The 19,143-nt window shown below is 42.4% G+C and overlaps 14 non-coding genes across 14 annotated transcripts; all 14 read left to right on the forward strand.

Annotated features, from left to right (window-relative positions):
• The first annotated feature begins 432 nt into the window (after positions 1-432).
• On the forward strand, positions 433-504 carry TRNAD-GUC (transfer RNA aspartic acid (anticodon GUC)). The gene has a single exon. It is a non-coding gene; the product is annotated as a tRNA-Asp (tRNA).
• Positions 505-1,806: 1,302 nt separating this feature from the next.
• On the forward strand, positions 1,807-1,878 carry TRNAD-GUC (transfer RNA aspartic acid (anticodon GUC)). Its single transcript has one exon. It is a non-coding gene; the product is annotated as a tRNA-Asp (tRNA).
• A 1,136-nt stretch (positions 1,879-3,014) lies between these two features.
• TRNAD-GUC (transfer RNA aspartic acid (anticodon GUC)) lies at positions 3,015-3,086 on the forward strand. Its single transcript has one exon. It is a non-coding gene; the product is annotated as a tRNA-Asp (tRNA).
• A 1,302-nt stretch (positions 3,087-4,388) lies between these two features.
• On the forward strand, positions 4,389-4,460 carry TRNAD-GUC (transfer RNA aspartic acid (anticodon GUC)). Its single transcript has one exon. It is a non-coding gene; the product is annotated as a tRNA-Asp (tRNA).
• A 1,135-nt stretch (positions 4,461-5,595) lies between these two features.
• On the forward strand, positions 5,596-5,667 carry TRNAD-GUC (transfer RNA aspartic acid (anticodon GUC)). The gene has a single exon. It is a non-coding gene; the product is annotated as a tRNA-Asp (tRNA).
• Positions 5,668-6,970: 1,303 nt separating this feature from the next.
• On the forward strand, positions 6,971-7,042 carry TRNAD-GUC (transfer RNA aspartic acid (anticodon GUC)). The gene has a single exon. It is a non-coding gene; the product is annotated as a tRNA-Asp (tRNA).
• A 1,136-nt stretch (positions 7,043-8,178) lies between these two features.
• Positions 8,179-8,250, forward strand: TRNAD-GUC (transfer RNA aspartic acid (anticodon GUC)). The gene has a single exon. It is a non-coding gene; the product is annotated as a tRNA-Asp (tRNA).
• A 2,510-nt stretch (positions 8,251-10,760) lies between these two features.
• Positions 10,761-10,832, forward strand: TRNAD-GUC (transfer RNA aspartic acid (anticodon GUC)). Its single transcript has one exon. It is a non-coding gene; the product is annotated as a tRNA-Asp (tRNA).
• Positions 10,833-11,968: 1,136 nt separating this feature from the next.
• Positions 11,969-12,040, forward strand: TRNAD-GUC (transfer RNA aspartic acid (anticodon GUC)). Its single transcript has one exon. It is a non-coding gene; the product is annotated as a tRNA-Asp (tRNA).
• A 1,302-nt stretch (positions 12,041-13,342) lies between these two features.
• TRNAD-GUC (transfer RNA aspartic acid (anticodon GUC)) lies at positions 13,343-13,414 on the forward strand. The gene has a single exon. It is a non-coding gene; the product is annotated as a tRNA-Asp (tRNA).
• Positions 13,415-14,550: 1,136 nt separating this feature from the next.
• Positions 14,551-14,622, forward strand: TRNAD-GUC (transfer RNA aspartic acid (anticodon GUC)). The gene has a single exon. It is a non-coding gene; the product is annotated as a tRNA-Asp (tRNA).
• A 1,302-nt stretch (positions 14,623-15,924) lies between these two features.
• Positions 15,925-15,996, forward strand: TRNAD-GUC (transfer RNA aspartic acid (anticodon GUC)). The gene has a single exon. It is a non-coding gene; the product is annotated as a tRNA-Asp (tRNA).
• A 1,136-nt stretch (positions 15,997-17,132) lies between these two features.
• Positions 17,133-17,204, forward strand: TRNAD-GUC (transfer RNA aspartic acid (anticodon GUC)). The gene has a single exon. It is a non-coding gene; the product is annotated as a tRNA-Asp (tRNA).
• Positions 17,205-18,506: 1,302 nt separating this feature from the next.
• Positions 18,507-18,578, forward strand: TRNAD-GUC (transfer RNA aspartic acid (anticodon GUC)). Its single transcript has one exon. It is a non-coding gene; the product is annotated as a tRNA-Asp (tRNA).
• The last annotated feature ends 565 nt before the right edge of the window (positions 18,579-19,143 follow it).

Consider the following 19,143-nt stretch of genomic DNA (forward strand, 5'->3'; position numbering starts at 1 on the left):
TTGTATGGTAGTTGGGTAGTTGCAGTTCTTTAGCGTCAATATGCTCAATTCCTCTGTTGATATGTAAACTCCTTTGTCAAGGTTCTCTCCTCATCCCACCCAGCTTAAAAATGCGCTGCCAAGCTCAGCAGTGTTCATTGGGACGCTGTCTTTCTGACAGCTTTGTTCTTCACCTGAGGACGGCTGCTTGTGTTGTGGCCAAAACGTCGTGAGGATTTTATTTTATTATGTGTTTTTTTCTTTTTTTTTATTATTTCCCTTCTACGTGACTGTACCGAAAGAACCAAGAAATGGAATGTTTTTTCTTGAAGTTTCAATATTTATTCAGAGCACCAGGTGACATTAGCAAGATTAGGGTTCAATAATATCTTCAGGGAGAGCGTTCCAGATGGCTGCAGAAGTGCCTTACAATTTGTCGAAGCTCGCAGCCATTCCTCGATAGTATAGTGGTTAGTATCCCCGCCTGTCACGCGGGAGACCGGGGTTCAATTCCCCGTCGGGGAGAGCTGGCATTTTTTAACATAATTTTTTCCACTCACGTTCTGTCACGTGATTTCCACCAATAATTAAATAAGCAGTGGATCTCAAAACACCTGTCAATTTCATATCAAGCATATAATCACATGTAATAAATTGAGATTACATGTGATTATATATATGTACAACAAAGAGCAGACTGTCTCAACGGGCGACTGCTCACCTGATCACGGCTGAGTGTCCTTAGGGGTGGCTCGGGGCTCTAGTTTGGGCCCTATCTGTTCGGCCTGTATTTGCTACCGCTGGGCCACAGTTTTTCGTCTTCATGGCTTAAATCTACACTTTTATGCTCACGACTCAGATTTATCTTAAGACTATGATTGACACCAAAGTTGTAGTTTCCGTTGTCTTGCTGATGTCAAGTCGTGGATGCACCTAAACTTTCTTAAATTAAATTGTGATAAGAGAGAGATTATGTTTTTGAGCTCTCCACATCAATTGCGTTCATCTTTCTGGTTTTAGTGTGGCCATGTACGGGAGTGTGAGGTCAGAAACGTGGGTGTTAGCCTCAACCCCAGTTTGACATTTGAAGCTCACGTACGTAATATTACCCAAATCTAGTGCTGTCCCTTACTGGTGCCGAGAGGCTGGTGCATGCCTTTATATCATCTAGGTTGGGTTACTACAATGCCTTGCTTGAATGGGGCCTGGTCCTCCACTAGGTCGACTCGGCCTCAAACTAGTACCTGGTGTGGTGTGTAAACAATGCCAGTGGGGAGACAAAGGCGGCCGGGCGTGGCGCTGGCCACTCACCCCCTCGTGTGCCGTGCCGGCCTTGATATGCGCTGGTAACTAACAGCACTTGCCCCAACAGTCCGTTAAGGCTATTCGGGGGATCTTTGCTTTTGTGCAATTGTGGTGACTCATTGCCCCTCTTCCGACGACGAACTAGCATCAGGATCGAAGGTAAGTGAAATAAAACATTTATTTGTTACTTTGTTTTATTTACTATACAGTGTTACATGCAAATGTACACTTTTTGACAATGCTTTCCTTTTTTGTTGAACGAAAACATTTTATAACAATGACCGTACGGGCATTTAAATATAGTGCATTACTGTGGTCCAACTTACGAAGGGGTCTAAGGAACGAATTGGTTTCGTAACCCGAGGGGTGCCGGTGATGTAACGGAATGTTTTATCTTGAAATTTCAACATTTATTCAGAGCCCCAGGTGACATTAGCATTATGAGGGTTCAATAATATCTTAAGGGAGAGCGTTCCAGATGTCTGCAGAAGTGCCTTACAATTTGCCAACCCTCGCAGCCACTCCTCGATAGTATAGTGGTTAGTATCCCCGCCTGTCACGCGGGAGACCGGGGTTCAATTCCCCGTCGGGGAGAGCTTGACTTTTTTTCATTATTGTTTCCACTGAATAATAATTTGAAGTTTTCGTGACTGCAGGGATCAATTCTATTTGGTTCTTTCGGTAAAGTCACGTAGGTATAAAATGAAATGCATTAAATCACGACGTTTCGGGCGCAACACAATTTATTTTATTTTATACCTACGTGACTTTACCGAAAGAACCAAATAGTATGTTTCCACTGAGTTTCAACAAGCGTAACATTTGCTGTGGGTCTCAAAACACCTGTCAGTATTATACCCAGCATATAATCACGTGTAATTTCACTTTTTTACATGTTATTATTTCCTGGGTGTACTATTGTTCATTTGTTAAGGTTATAAATGATTTACTTATTGCCGATTCTGGTGCATTGGCTATCTTGATACTTCTGGATCTGAGTGCTGCTTTTGATACTGTTGATACGTTTACGTTGTTAAATCGTCTTGAGCCTTCGGTGGACATGTCAGGGACTGCTGCTATTTGTTGGCTCATGCCATACAACAAAGAGTAGTCTGTCTCAACGGGCGACTGCTCACCTGGTCACGGCTTAGTGTCCTTAGGGGTGGCTCGAGGATCTAGTTTGGGTCCTCTGTTGTTACTTAATGTTAATAGCTCAGCTTATTTGAGAGTATATTGAGTAGTTTGAGTACATTGATTATATTGATGTAGTTTATACTTAGTTTTTTCACATCGGTTTATTGTATGGTAGTTGGGTAGTTGCAGTTCTTTAGCGTCAATATGCTCAATTCCTCTGTTGATATGTAAACTCCTTTGTCAAGGTTCTCTCCTCATCCCACCCAGCTTAAAAATACGCTGCCAAGCTCAGCAGTGTTCATTGGGACGCTGTCTTTCTGACAGCTTTGTTCTTCACCTGAGGACGGCTGCTTGTGTTGTGGCCAAAACGTCGTGAGGATTTTATTTTATTATGTTTTATTTTTCTTTTTTTTATTATTTCCCTTCTACGTGACTGTACCGAAAGAACCAAGAATAGGAATGTTTTTTCTTGAAGTTTCAATATTTATTCAGAGCCCCAGGTGACATTAGCAAGATTAGGGTTCAATAATATCTTCAGGGAGAGCGTTCCAGATGTATGCAGAAGTGCCTTGCAATTTGTCGAAGCTCGCAGCCATTCCTCGATAGTATAGTGGTTAGTATCCCCGCCTGTCACGCGGGAGACCGGGGTTCAATTCCCCGTCGGGGAGAGCTGGCATTTTTTAACATCATTTTTTCCACTCACATTCTGTCACGTGATTTCCACCAATAATTGAATAAGCAGTGCATCTCAAAACACCTGTCAATTTCATATCAAGCATATAATCACATGTAATAAATTGAGATTACATGTGATTATATATATGTACAACAAAGAGCAGACTGTCTCAACGGGCGACTGTTCATCTGATCACGGCTGAGTGTCCTTAGGGGTGGCTCGGGGCTCTAGTTTGGGCCCTATCTATTCGGCCTGTATTTGCTACCGCTGGGCGACAGTTTTTCGTCTTCATGGCTTAAATCTACACTTTTATGCTCACGACTCAGATTTATCTTAAGACTATGATTGACACCAAAGTTGTAGTTTCCGTTGTCTTGCTGAGGTCAAGTCGTGGATGCACCTAAACTTTCTTAAATTAAATTGTGATAAGAGAGAGATTATGTTTTTGAGCTCTCCACATCAATTGCGTTCATCTTTCTGGTTTTAGTGTGGCCATGTACGGGAGTGTGAGGTCAGAAACGTGGGTGTTAGCCTCAACCCCAGTTTGACATTTGAAGCTCACGTACGTAATATTACCCAAATCTAGTGCTGTCCCTTACTGGTGCCGAGAGGCTGGTGCATGCCTTTATATCATCTAGGTTGGATTACTACAATGCCTTGCTTGAATGGGGCCTGGTCCTCCACTAGGTCGACTCGGCCTCAAACTAGAACCTGGTGTGGTGTGTAAACAATGCCAGTGGGGAGACAAAGGCGGCCGGGCGTGGCGCTGGCCACTCACCCCCTCGTGTGCCGTGCCGGCCTTGATATGAGCTGGTAACTAACAGCACTTGCCCCAACAGTCCGTTAAGGCTATTCGGGGGATCTTTGCTTTTGTGCAATTGTGGTGACTCATTGCCCCTCTTCCGACGACGAACTAGCATCAGGATCGAAGGTAAGTGAAATAAAACATTTATTTGTTACTTTGTTTCATTTACTATACAGTGTTACATGCAAATGTACACTTTTTGACAATGCTTTCCTTTTTTGTTGAACGAAAACATTTTATAACAATGACCGTACGGGCATTTAAATATAGTGCATTACTGTGGTCCAACTTACGAAGGGGTCTAAGGAACGAATTGGTTTCGTAACCCGAGGGGTGCCGGTGATGTAACGGAATGTTTTATCTTGAAATTTCAACATTTATTCAGAGCACCAGGTGACATTAGCATTATGTGGGTTCAATAATATCTTAAGGGAGAGCGTTCCAGATGTCTGCAGAAGTGCCTTACAATTTGCCAACCCTCGCAGCCACTCCTCGATAGTATAGTGGTTAGTATCCCCGCCTGTCACGCGGGAGACCGGGGTTCAATTCCCCGTCGGGGAGAGCTTGACTTTTTTTCATTATTGTTTCCACTGAATAATAATTTGAAGTTTTCGTGACTGCAGGGATCAATTCTATTTGGTTCTTTCGGTAAAGTCACGTAGGTATAAAATGAAATGCATTAAATCACGACGTTTCGGGCGCAACACAATTTATTTTATTTTATACCTACGTGACTTTACCGAAAGAACCAAATAGTATGTTTCCACTGAGTTTCAACAAGCGTAACATTTGCTGTGGGTCTCAAAACACCTGTCAGTATTATACCCAGCATATAATCACGTGTAATTTCACTTTTTTACATGTTATTATTTCCTGGGTGTACTATTGTTCATTTGTTAAGGTTATAAATGATTTACTTATTGCCGATTCTGGTGCATTGGCTATCTTGATACTTCTGGATCTGAGTGCTGCTTTTGATACTGTTGATACGTTTACGTTGTTAAATCGTCTTGAGCCTTCGGTGGACATGTCAGGGACTGCTGCTATTTGTTGGCTCATGCCATACAACAAAGAGTAGTCTGTCTCAACGGGCGACTGCTCACCTGGTCACGGCTTAGTGTCCTTAGGGGTGGCTCGAGGATCTAGTTTGGGTCCTCTGTTGTTACTTAATGTTAATAGCTCAGCTTATTTGAGAGTATATTGAGTAGTTTGAGTACATTGATTATATTGATGTAGTTTATACTTAGTTTTTTCACATCGGTTTATTGTATGGTAGTTGGGTAGTTGCAGTTCTTTAGCGTCAATATGCTCAATTCCTCTGTTGATATGTAAACTCCTTTGTCAAGGTTCTCTCCTCATCCCACCCAGCTTAAAAATACGCTGCCAAGCTCAGCAGTGTTCATTGGGACGCTGTCTTTCTGACAGCTTTGTTCTTCACCTGAGGACGGCTGCTTGTGTTGTGGCCAAAACGTCGTGAGGATTTTATTTTATTATGTTTTATTTTTCTTTTTTTATTATTTCCCTTCTACGTGACTGTACCGAAAGAACCAAGAATAGGAATGTTTTTTCTTGAAGTTTCAATATTTATTCAGAGCCCCAGGTGACATTAGCAAGATTAGGGTTCAATAATATCTTCAGGGAGAGCGTTCCAGATGTATGCAGAAGTGCCTTACAATTTGTCGAAGCTCGCAGCCATTCCTCGATAGTATAGTGGTTAGTATCCCCGCCTGTCACGCGGGAGACCGGGGTTCAATTCCCCGTCGGGGAGAGCTGGCATTTTTTTACATCATTTTTTCCACTCACGTTCTGTCACGTGATTTCCACCAATAATTGAATAAGCAGTGCATCTCAAAACACCTGTCAATTTCATATCAAGCATATAATCACATGTAATAAATTGAGATTACATGTGATTATATATATGTACAACAAAGAGCAGACTGTCTCAACGGGCGACTGCTCACCTGATCACGGCTGAGTGTCCTTAGGGGTGGCCCGGGGCTCTAGTTTGGGCCCTATCTGTTCGGCCTGTATTTGCTACCGCTGGGCCACAGTTTTTCGTCTTCATGGCTTAAACCTACACTTTTATGCTCACGACTCAGATTTATCTTAAGACTATGATTGACACCAAAGTTGTAGTTTCCGTTGTCTTGCTGAGGTCAAGTCGTGGATGCACCTAAACTTTCTTAAATTAAATTGTGATAAGAGAGAGATTATGTTTTTGAGCTCTCCACATCAATTGCGTTCATCTTTCTGGTTTTAGTGTGGCCATGTACGGGAGTGTGAGGTCAGAAACGTGGGTGTTAGCCTCAACCCCAGTTTGACATTTGAAGCTCACGTACGTAATATTACCCAAATCTAGTGCTGTCCCTTACTGGTGCCGAGAGGCTGGTGCATGCCTTTATATCATCTAGGTTGGATTACTACAATGCCTTGCTTGAATGGGGCCTGGTCCTCCACTAGGTCGACTCGGCCTCAAACTAGTACCTGGTGTGGTGTGTAAACAATGCCAGTGGGGAGACAAGGGCGGCCGGGCGTGGCGCTGGCCACTCACCCCCTCGTGTGCCGTGCCGGCCTTGATATGAGCTGGTAACTAACAGCACTTGCCCCAACAGTCCGTTAAGGCTATTCGGGGGATCTTTGCTTTTGTGCAATTGTGGTGACTCATTGCCCCTCTTCCGACGACGAACTAGCATCAGGATCGAAGGTAAGTGAAATAAAAAATGTATTTGTTACTTTGTTTTATTTACTATACAGTGTTACATGCAAATGAACACTTTTTTGACAATGCTTTCCTTTTTTGTTGAACGAAAACATTTTATAACAATGACCGTACGGGCATTTAAATATAGTGCATTACTGTGGTCCAACTTACGAAGGGGTCTAAGGAACGAATTGGTTTCGTAACCCGAGGGGTGCCGGTGATGTAACGGAATGTTTTATCTTGAAATTTCAACATTTATTCAGAGCCCCAGGTGACATTAGCATTATGAGGGTTCAATAATATCTTAAGGGAGAGCGTTCCAGATGTCTGCAGAAGTGCCTTACAATTTACCAACCCTCGCAGCCACTCCTCGATAGTATAGTGGTTAGTATCCCCGCCTGTCACGCGGGAGACCGGGGTTCAATTCCCCGTCGGGGAGAGCTTGACTTTTTTTCATTATTGTTTCCACTGAATAATAATTTGAAGTTTTCGTGACTGCAGGGATCAATTCTATTTGGTTCTTTCGGTAAAGTCACGTAGGTATAAAATGAAATGCATTAAATCACGACGTTTCGGGCGCAACACAATTTATTTTATTTTATACCTACGTGACTTTACCGAAAGAACCAAATAGTATGTTTCCACTGAGTTTCAACAAGCGTAACATTTGCTGTGGGTCTCAAAACACCTGTCAGTATTATACCCAGCATATAATCACGTGTAATTTCACTTTTTTACATGTTATTATTTCCTGGGTGTACTATTGCTCATTTGTTAAGGTTATAAATGATTTACTTCTTGCCGATTCTGGTGCATTGGCTATCTTGATACTTCTGGATCTGAGTGCTGCTTTTGATACTGTTGATACGTTTACGTTGTTAAATCGTCTTGAGCCTTCGGTGGACATGTCAGGGACTGCTGCTATTTGTTGGCTCATGCCATACAACAAAGAGTAGTCTGTCTCAACGGGCGACTGCTCACCTGGTCACGGCTTAGTGTCCTTAGGGGTGGCTCGAGGATCTAGTTTGGGTCCTCTGTTGTTACTTAATGTTAATAGCTCAGCTTATTTGAGAGTATATTGAGTAGTTTGAGTACATTGATTATATTGATGTAGTTTATACTTAGTTTTTTCACATCGGTTTATTGTATGGTAGTTGGGTAGTTGCAGTTTTTTAGCGTCAATATGCTCAATTCCTCTGTTGATATGTAAACTCCTTTGTCAAGGTTCTCTCCTCATCCCACCCAGCTTAAAAATACGCTGCCAAGCTCAGCAGTGTTCATTGGGACGCTGTCTTTCTGACAGCTTTGTTCTTCACCTGAGGACGGCTGCTTGTGTTGTGGCCAAAACGTCGTGAGGATTTTATTTTATTATGTTTTATTTTTCTTTTTTTTATGATTTCCCTTCTACGTGACTGTACCGAAAGAACCAAGAATAGGAATGTTTTTTCTTGAAGTTTCAATATTTATTCAGAGCCCCAGGTGACATTAGCAAGATTAGGGTTCAATAATATCTTCAGGGAGAGCGTTCCAGATGTATGCAGAAGTGCCTTACAATTTGTCGAAGCTCGCAGCCATTCCTCGATAGTATAGTGGTTAGTATCCCCGCCTGTCACGCGGGAGACCGGGGTTCAATTCCCCGTCGGGGAGAGCTTGACTTTTTTTCATTATTGTTTCCACTGAATAATAATTTGAAGTTTTCGTGACTGCAGGGATCAATTCTATTTGGTTCTTTCGGTAAAGTCACGTAGGTATTAAATAAAATAAATTGTGTTGCGCCCGAAACGTCGTGATTTAATGCATTTTATTTAATACCTACGTGACTTTACCGAAAGAACCAAATAGTATGTTTCCACTGAGTTTCAACAAGCGTAACATTTGCTGTGGGTCTCAAAACACCTGTCAGTATTATACCCAGCATATAATCACGTGTAATTTCACTTTTTTACATGTTATTATTTCCTGGGTGTACTATTGTTCATTTGTTAAGGTTATAAAATATTTACTTATTGCCGATTCTGGTGCATTGGCTATCTTGATACTTCTCGATCTGAGTGCTGCTTTTGATACTGTTGATACGTTTACGTTGTTAAATCGTCTTGAGCCTTCGGTGGACATGTCAGGGACTGCTGCTATTTGTTGGCTCATGCCATACAACAAAGAGTAGTCTGTCTCAACGGGCGACTGCTCACCTGGTCACGGCTTAGTGTCCTTAGGGGTGGCACGAGGATCTAGTTTGGGTCCTCTGTTGTTACTTAATGTTAATAGCTCAGCTTATTTGAGAGTATATTGAGTAGTTTGAGTACATTGATTATATTGATGTAGTTTATACTTAGTTTTTTCACATCGGTTTATTGTATGGTAGTTGGGTAGTTGCAGTTCTTTAGCGTCAATATGCTCAATTCCTCTGTTGATATGTAAACTCCTTTGTCAAGGTTCTCTCCTCATCCCACCCAGCTTAAAAATACGCTGCCAAGCTCAGCAGTGTTCATTGGGACGCTGTCTTTCTGACAGCTTTGTTCTTCACCTGAGGACGGCTGCTTGTGTTGTGGCCAAAACGTCGTGAGGATTTTATTTTATTATGTTTTCTTTTTCTTTTTTTTATTATTTCCCTTCTACGTGACTGTACCGAAAGAACCAAGAATAGGAATGTTTTTTCTTGAAGTTTCAATATTTATTCAGAGCACCAGGTGACATTAGCAAGATTAGGGTTCAATAATATCTTCAGGGAGAGCGTTCCAGATGGCTGCAGAAGTGCCTTTCAATTTGTCGAAGCTCGCAGCCATTCCTCGATAGTATAGTGGTTAGTATCCCCGCCTGTCACGTGGGAGACCGGGGTTCAATTCCCCGTCGGGGAGAGCTGGCATTTTTTAACATCATTTTTTCCACTCACGTTCTGTCACGTGATTTCCACCAATAATTAAATAAGCAGTGCATCTCAAAACACCTGTCAATTTCATATCAAGCATATAATCACATGTAATAAATTGAGATTACATGTGATTATATATGTGTACAACAAAGCGCAGACTGTCTCAACGGGCGACTGCTCATCTGATCACGGCTGAGTGTCCTTAGGGGTGGCTCGGGGCTCTAGTTTGGGCCCTATCTGTTCGGCCTGTATTTGCTACCGCTGGGCCACAGTTTTTCGTCTTCATGGCTTAAATCTACACTTTTATGCTCACGACTCAGATTTATCTTAAGACTATGATTGACACCAAAGTTGTAGTTTCCGTTGTCTTGCTGAGGTCAAGTCGTGGATGCACCTAAACTTTCTTAAATTAAATTGTGATAAGAGAGAGATTATGTTTTTGAGCTCTCCACATCAATTGCGTTCATCTTTCTGGTTTTAGTGTGGCCATGTACGGGAGTGTGAGGTCAGAAACGTGGGTGTTAGCCTCAACCCCAGTTTGACATTTGAAGCTCACGTACGTAATATTACCCAAATCTAGTGCTGTCCCTTACTGGTGCCGAGAGGCTGGTGCATGCCTTTATATCATCTAGGTTGGATTACTACAATGCCTTGCTTGAATGGGGCCTGGTCCTCCACTAGGTCGACTCGGCCTCAAACTAGTACCTGGTGTGGTGTGTAAACAATGCCAGTGGGGAGACAAAGGCGGCCGGGCGTGGCGCTGGCCACTCACCCCCTCGTGTGCCGTGCCGGCCTTGATATGCGCTGGTAACTAACAGCACTTGCCCCAACAGTCCGTTAAGGCTATTCGGGGGATCTTTGCTTTTGTGCAATTGTGGTGACTCATTGCCCCTCTTCCGACGACGAACTAGCATCAGGATCGAAGGTAAGTGAAATAAAACATTTATTTGTTACTTTGTTTTATTTACTATACAGTGTTACATGCAAATGTACACTTTTTGACAATGCTTTCCTTTTTTGTTGAACGAAAACATTTTATAACAATGACCATACGGGCATTTAAATATAGTGCATTACTGTGGTCCAACTTACGAAGGGGTCTAAGGAACGAATTGGTTTCGTAACCCGAGGGGTGCCGGTGATGTAACGGAATATTTTATCTTGAAATTTCAACATTTATTCAGAGCCCCAGGTGACATTAGCATTATGAGGGTTCAATAATATCTTAAGGGAGAGCGTTCCAGATGTCTGCAGAAGTGCCTTACAATTTGCCAACCCTCGCAGCCACTCCTCGATAGTATAGTGGTTAGTATCCCCGCCTGTCACGCGGGAGACCGGGGTTCAATTCCCCGTCGGGGAGAGCTTGACTTTTTTTCATTATTGTTTCCACTGAATAATAATTTGAAGTTTTCGTGACTGCAGGGATCAATTCTATTTGGTTCTTTCGGTAAAGTCACGTAGGTATAAAATGAAATGCATTAAATCACGACGTTTCGGGCGCAACACAATTTATTTTATTTTATACCTACGTGACTTTACCGAAAGAACCAAATAGTATGTTTCCACTGAGTTTCAACAAGCGTAACATTTGCTGTGGGTCTCAAAACACCTGTCAGTATTATACCCAGCATATAATCACGTGTAATTTCACTTTTTTACATGTTATTATTTCCTGGGTGTACTATTGTTCATTTGTTAAGGTTATAAATGATTTACTTATTGCCGATTCTGGTGCATTGGCTATCTTGATACTTCCGGATCTGAGTGCTGCTTTTGATACTGTTGATACGTTTACGTTGTTAAATCGTCTTGAGCCTTCGGTGGACATGTCAGGGACTGCTGCTATTTGTTGGCTCATGCCATACAACAAAGAGTAGTCTGTCTCAACGGGCGACTGCTCACCTGGTCACGGCTTAGTGTCCTTAGGGGTGGCTCGAGGATCTAGTTTGGGTCCTCTGTTGTTACTTAATGTTAATAGCTCAGCTTATTTGAGAGTATATTGAGTAGTTTGAGTACATTGATTATATTGATGTAGTTTAAACTTAGTTTTTTCACATCGGTTTATTGTATGGTAGTTGGGTAGTTGCAGTTCTTTAGCGTCAATTTGCTCAATTCCTCTGTTGATATGTAAACTCCTTTGTCAAGGTTCTCTCCTCATCCCACCCAGCTTAAAAATACGCTGCCAAGCTCAGCAGTGTTCATTGGGACGCTGTCTTTCTGACAGCTTTGTTCTTCACCTGAGGACGGCTGCTTGTGTTGTGGCCAAAACGTCGTGAGGATTTTATTTTATTATGTTTTATTTTTCTTTTTTTTATGATTTCCCTTCTACGTGACTGTACCGAAAGAACCAAGAATAGGAATGTTTTTTCTTGAAGTTTCAATATTTATTCAGAGCCCCAGGTGACATTAGCAAGATTAGGGTTCAATAATATCTTCAGGGAGAGCGTTCCAGATGTATGCAGAAGTGCCTTACAATTTGTCGAAGCTCGCAGCCATTCCTCGATAGTATAGTGGTTAGTATCCCCGCCTGTCACGCGGGAGACCGGGGTTCAATTCCCCGTCGGGGAGAGCTGGCATTTTTTAACATAATTTTTTCCACTCACGTTCTGTCACGTGATTTCCACCAATAATTAAATAAGCAGTGCATCTCAAAACACCTGTCAATTTCATATCAAGCATATAATCACATGTAATAAATTGAGATTACATGTGATTATATATATGTACAACAAAGAGCAGACTGTCTCAACGGGCGACTGCTCATCTGATCACGGCTGAGTGTCCTTAGGGGTGGCTCGGGGCTCTAGTTTGGGCCCTATCTGTTCGGCCTGTATTTGCTACCGCTGGGCCACAGTTTTTCGTCTTCATGGCTTAAATCTACACTTTTATGCTCACGACTCAGATTTATCTTAAGACTATGATTGACACCAAAGTTGTAGTTTCCGTTGTCTTGCTGAGGTCAAGTCGTGGATGCACCTAAACTTTCTTAAATTAAATTGTGATAAGAGAGAGATTATGTTTTTGAGCTCTCCACATCAATTGCGTTCATCTTTCTGGTTTTAGTGTGGCCATGTACGGGAGTGTGAGGTCAGAAACGTGGGTGTTAGCCTCAACCCCAGTTTGACATTTGAAGCTCACGTACGTAATATTACCCAAATCTAGTGCTGTCCCTTACTGGTGCCGAGAGGCTGGTGCATGCCTTTATATCATCTAGGTTGGGTTACTACAATGCCTTGCTTGAATGGGGCCTGGTCCTCCACTAGGTCGACTCGGCCTCAAACTAGTACCTGGTGTGGTGTGTAAACAATGCCAGTGGGGAGACAAAGGCGGCCGGGCGTGGCGCTGGCCACTCACCCCCTCGTGTGCCGTGCCGGCCTTGATATGCGCTGGTAACTAACAGCACTTGCCCCAACAGTCCGTTAAGGCTATTCGGGGGATCTTTGCTTTTGTGCAATTGTGGTGACTCATTGCCCCTCTTCCGACGACGAACTAGCATCAGGATCGAAGGTAAGTGAAATAAAACATTTATTTGTTACTTTGTTTTATTTACTATACAGTGTTACATGCAAATGTACACTTTTTGACAATGCTTTCCTTTTTTGTTGAACGAAAACATTTTATAACAATGACCATACGGGCATTTAAATATAGTGCATTACTGTGGTCCAACTTACGAAGGGGTCTAAGGAACGAATTGGTTTCGTAACCCGAGGGGTGCCGGTGATGTAACGGAATGTTTTATCTTGAAATTTCAACATTTATTCAGAGCCCCAGGTGACATTAGCATTATGAGGGTTCAATAATATCTTAAGGGAGAGCGTTCCAGATGTCTGCAGAAGTGCCTTACAATTTGCCAACCCTCGCAGCCACTCCTCGATAGTATAGTGGTTAGTATCCCCGCCTGTCACGCGGGAGACCGGGGTTCAATTCCCCGTCGGGGAGAGCTTGACTTTTTTTCATTATTGTTTCCACTGAATAATAATTTGAAGTTTTCGTGACTGCAGGGATCAATTCTATTTGGTTCTTTCGGTAAAGTCACGTAGGTATAAAATGAAATGCATTAAATCACGACGTTTCGGGCGCAACACAATTTATTTTATTTTATACCTACGTGACTTTACCGAAAGAACCAAATAGTATGTTTCCACTGAGTTTCAACAAGCGTAACATTTGCTGTGGGTCTCAAAACACCTGTCAGTATTATACCCAGCATATAATCACGTGTAATTTCACTTTTTTACATGTTATTATTTCCTGGGTGTACTATTGTTCATTTGTTAAGGTTATAAATGATTTACTTATTGCCGATTCTGGTGCATTGGCTATCTTGATACTTCTGGATCTGAGTGCTGCTTTTGATACTGTTGATACGTTTACGTTGTTAAATCGTCTTGAGCCTTCGGTGGACATGTCAGGGACTGCTGCTATTTGTTGGCTCATGCCATACAACAAAGAGTAGTCTGTCTCAACGGGCGACTGCTCACCTGGTCACGGCTTAGTGTCCTTAGGGGTGGCTCGAGGATCTAGTTTGGGTCCTCTGTTGTTACTTAATGTTAATAGCTCAGCTTATTTGAGAGTATATTGAGTAGTTTGAGTACATTGATTATATTGATGTAGTTTATACTTAGTTTTTTCACATCGGTTTATTGTATGGTAGTTGGGTAGTTGCAGTTCTTTAGCGTCAATATGCTCAATTCCTCTGTTGATATGTAAACTCCTTTGTCAAGGTTCTCTCCTCATCCCACCCAGCTTAAAAATACGCTGCCAAGCTCAGCAGTGTTCATTGGGACGCTGTCTTTCTGACAGCTTTGTTCTTCACCTGAGGACGGCTGCTTGTGTTGTGGCCAAAACGTCGTGAGGATTTTATTTTATTATGTTTTATTTTTCTTTTTTTTATTATTTCCCTTCTACGTGACTGTACCGAAAGAACCAAGAATAGGAATGTTTTTTCTTGAAGTTTCAATATTTATTCAGAGCCCCAGGTGACATTAGCAAGATTAGGGTTCAATAATATCTTCAGGGAGAGCGTTCCAGATGTATGCAGAAGTGCCTTACAATTTGTCGAAGCTCGCAGCCATTCCTCGATAGTATAGTGGTTAGTATCCCCGCCTGTCACGCGGGAGACCGGGGTTCAATTCCCCGTCGGGGAGAGCTGGCATTTTTTAACATCCTTTTTTCCACTCACGTTCTGTCACGTGATTTCCACCAATAATTAAATAAGCAGTGCATCTCAAAACACCTGTCAATTTCATATCAAGCATATAATCACATGTAATAAATTGAGATTACATGTGATTATATATATGTACAACAAAGAGCAGACTGTCTCAACGGGCGACTGCTCATCTGATCACGGCTGAGTGTCCTTGGTGGTGGCTCGGGGCTCTAGTTTGGGCCCTATCTGTTCGGCCTGTATTTGCTACCGCTGGGCCACAGTTTTTCGTCTTCATGGCTTAAATCTACACTTTTATGCTCACGACTCAGATTTATCTTAAGACTATGATTGACACCAAAGTTGTAGTTTCCGTTGTCTTGCTGAGGTCAAGTCGTGGATGCACCTAAACTTTCTTAAATTAAATTGTGATAAGAGAGAGATTATGTTTTTGAGCTCTCCACATCAATTGCGTTCATCTTTCTGGTTTTAGTGTGGCCATGTACGGGAGTGTGAGGTCAGAAACGTGGGTGTTAGCCTCAACCCCAGTTTGACATTTGAAGCTCACGTACGTAATATTACCCAAATCTAGTGCTGTCCCTCACTGGTGCCGAGAGGCTGGTGCATGCCTTTATATCATCTAGGTTGGATTACTACAATGCCTTGCTTGAATGGGGCCTGGTCCTCCACTAGGTCGACTCGGCCTCAAACTAGTACCTGGTGTGGTGTGTAAACAATGCCAGTGGGGAGACAAAGGCGGCCGGGCGTGGCGCTGGCCACTCACCCCCTCGTGTGCCGTGCCGGCCTTGATATGCGCTGGTAACTAACAGCACTTGCCCCAACAGTCCGTTAAGGCTATTCGGGGGATCTTTGCTTTTGTGCAATTGTGGTGACTCATTACCCCTCTTCCGACGACGAACTAGCATCAGGATCGAAGGTAAGTGAAATAAAACATTTATTTGTTACTTTGTTTTATTTACTATACAGTGTTACATGCAAATGTACACTTTTTGACAATGCTTTCCTTTTTTGTTGAACGAAAACATTTTATAACAATGACCATACGGGCATTTAAATATAGTGCATTACTGTGGTCCAACTTACGAAGGGGTCTAAGGAACGAATTGGTTTCGTAACCCGAGGGGTGCCGGTGATGTAACGGAATGTTTTATCTTGAAATTTCAACATTTATTCAGAGCCCCAGGTGACATTAGCATTATGAGGGTTCAATAATATCTTAAGGGAGAGCGTTCCAGATGTCTGCAGAAGTGCCTTACAATTTGCCAACCCTCGCAGCCACTCCTCGATAGTATAGTGGTTAGTATCCCCGCCTGTCACGCGGGAGACCGGGGTTCAATTCCCCGTCGGGGAGAGCTTGACTTTTTTTCATTATTGTTTCCACTGAATAATAATTTGAAGTTTTCGTGACTGCAGGGATCAATTCTATTTGGTTCTTTCGGTAAAGTCACGTAGGTATAAAATGAAATGCATTAAATCACGACGTTTCGGGCGCAACACAATTTATTTTATTTTATACCTACGTGACTTTACCGAAAGAACCAAATAGTATGTTTCCACTGAGTTTCAACAAGCGTAACATTTGCTGTGGGTCTCAAAACACCTGTCAGTATTATACCCAGCATATAATCACGTGTAATTTCACTTTTTTACATGTTATTATTTCCTGGGTGTACTATTGTTCATTTGTTAAGGTTATAAATGATTTACTTATTGCCGATTCTGGTGCATTGGCTATCTTGATACTTCTGGATCTGAGTGCTGCTTTTGATACTGTTGATACGTTTACGTTGTTAAATCGTCTTGAGCCTTCGGTGGACATGTCAGGGACTGCTGCTATTTGTTGGCTCATGCCATACAACAAAGAGTAGTCTGTCTCAACGGGCGACTGCTCACCTGGTCACGGCTTAGTGTCCTTAGGGGTGGCTCGAGGATCTAGTTTGGGTCCTCTGTTGTTACTTAATGTTAATAGCTCAGCTTATTTGAGAGTATATTGAGTAGTTTGAGTACATTGATTATATTGATGTAGTTTATACTTAGTTTTTTCACATCGGTTTATTGTATGGTAGTTGGGTAGTTGCAGTTCTTTAGCGTCAATATGCTCAATTCCTCTGTTGATATGTAAACTCCTTTGTCAAGGTTCTCTCCTCATCCCACCCAGCTTAAAAATACGCTGCCAAGCTCAGCAGTGTTCATTGGGACGCTGTCTTTCTGACAGCTTTGTTCTTCACCTGAGGACGGCTGCTTGTGTTGTGGCCAAAACGTCGTGAGGATTTTATTTTATTATGTTTTATTTTTCTTTTTTTTATTATTTCCCTTCTACGTGACTGTACCGAAAGAACCAAGAATAGGAATGTTTTTTCTTGAAGTTTCAATATTTATTCAGAGCCCCAGGTGACATTAGCAAGATTAGGGTTCAATAATATCTTCAGGGAGAGCGTTCCAGATGTATGCAGAAGTGCCTTACAATTTGTCGAAGCTCGCAGCCATTCCTCGATAGTATAGTGGTTAGTATCCCCGCCTGTCACGCGGGAGACCGGGGTTCAATTCCCCGTCGGGGAGAGCTGGCATTTTTTAACATCCTTTTTTCCACTCACGTTCTGTCACGTGATTTCCACCAATAATTAAATAAGCAGTGCATCTCAAAACACCTGTCAATTTCATATCAAGCATATAATCACATGTAATAAATTGAGATTACATGTGATTATATATATGTACAACAAAGAGCAGACTGTCTCAACGGGCGACTGCTCATCTGATCACGGCTGAGTGTCCTTGGTGGTGGCTCGGGGCTCTAGTTTGGGCCCTATCTGTTCGGCCTGTATTTGCTACCGCTGGGCCACAGTTTTTCGTCTTCATGGCTTAAATCTACACTTTTATGCTCACGACTCAGATTTATCTTAAGACTATGATTGACACCAAAGTTGTAGTTTCCGTTGTCTTGCTGAGGTCAAGTCGTGGATGCACCTAAACTTTCTTAAATTAAATTGTGATAAGAGAGAGATTATGTTTTTGAGCTCTCCACATCAATTGCGTTCATCTTTCTGGTTTTAGTGTGGCCATGTACGGGAGTGTGAGGTCAGAAACGTGGGTGTTAGCCTCAACCCCAGTTTGACATTTGAAGCTCACGTACGTAATATTACCCAAATCTAGTGCTGTCCCTTACTGGTGCCGAGAGGCTGGTGCATGCCTTTATATCATCTAGGTTGGATTACTACAATGCCTTGCTTGAATGGGGCCTGGTCCTCCACTAGGTCGACTCGGCCTCAAACTAGTACCTGGTGTGGTGTGTAAACAATGCCAGTGGGGAGACAAAGGCGGCCGGGCGTGGCGCTGGCCACTCACCCCCTCGTGTGCCGTGCCGGCCTTGATATGCGCTGGTAACTAACAGCACTTGCCCCAACAGTCCGTTAAGGCTATTCGGGGGATCTTTGCTTTTGTGCAATTGTGGTGACTCATTGCCCCTCTTCCGACGACGAACTAGCATCAGGATCGAAGGTAAGTGAAATAAAACATTTATTTGTTACTTTGTTTTATTTACTATACAGTGTTACATGCAAATGTACACTTTTTGACAATGCTTTCCTTTTTTGTTGAACGAAAACATTTTATAACAATGACCATACGGGCATTTAAATATAGTGCATTACTGTGGTCCAACTTACGAAGGGGTCTAAGGAACGAATTGGTTTCGTAACCCGAGGGGTGCCGGTGATGTAACGGAATGTTTTATCTTGAAATTTCAACATTTATTCAGAGCCCCAGGTGACATTAGCATTATGAGGGTTCAATAATATCTTAAGGGAGAGCGTTCCAGATGTCTGCAGAAGTGCCTTACAATTTGCCAACCCTCGCAGCCACTCCTCGATAGTATAGTGGTTAGTATCCCCGCCTGTCACGCGGGAGACCGGGGTTCAATTCCCCGTCGGGGAGAGCTTGACTTTTTTTCATTATTGTTTCCACTGAATAATAATTTGAAGTTTTCGTGACTGCAGGGATCAATTCTATTTGGTTCTTTCGGTAAAGTCACGTAGGTATAAAATGAAATGCATTAAATCACGACGTTTCGGGCGCAACACAATTTATTTTATTTTATACCTACGTGACTTTACCGAAAGAACCAAATAGTATGTTTCCACTGAGTTTCAACAAGCGTAACATTTGCTGTGGGTCTCAAAACACCTGTCAGTATTATACCCAGCATATAATCACGTGTAATTTCACTTTTTTACATGTTATTATTTCCTGGGTGTACTATTGTTCATTTGTTAAGGTTATAAATGATTTACTTATTGCCGATTCTGGTGCATTGGCTATCTTGATACTTCTGGATCTGAGTGCTGCTTTTGATACTGTTGATACGTTTACGTTGTTAAATCGTCTTGAGCCTTCGGTGGACATGTCAGGGACTGCTGCTATTTGTTGGCTCATGCCATACAACAAAGAGTAGTCTGTCTCAACGGGCGACTGCTCACCTGGTCACGGCTTAGTGTCCTTA

Source organism: Lampetra planeri, chromosome 50 (assembly GCF_965212315.1).
Source record: "Lampetra planeri chromosome 50, kcLamPlan1.2.h2, whole genome shotgun sequence".
In the NCBI taxonomy this organism is placed as follows: domain Eukaryota; kingdom Metazoa; phylum Chordata; class Hyperoartia; order Petromyzontiformes; family Petromyzontidae; genus Lampetra; species Lampetra planeri.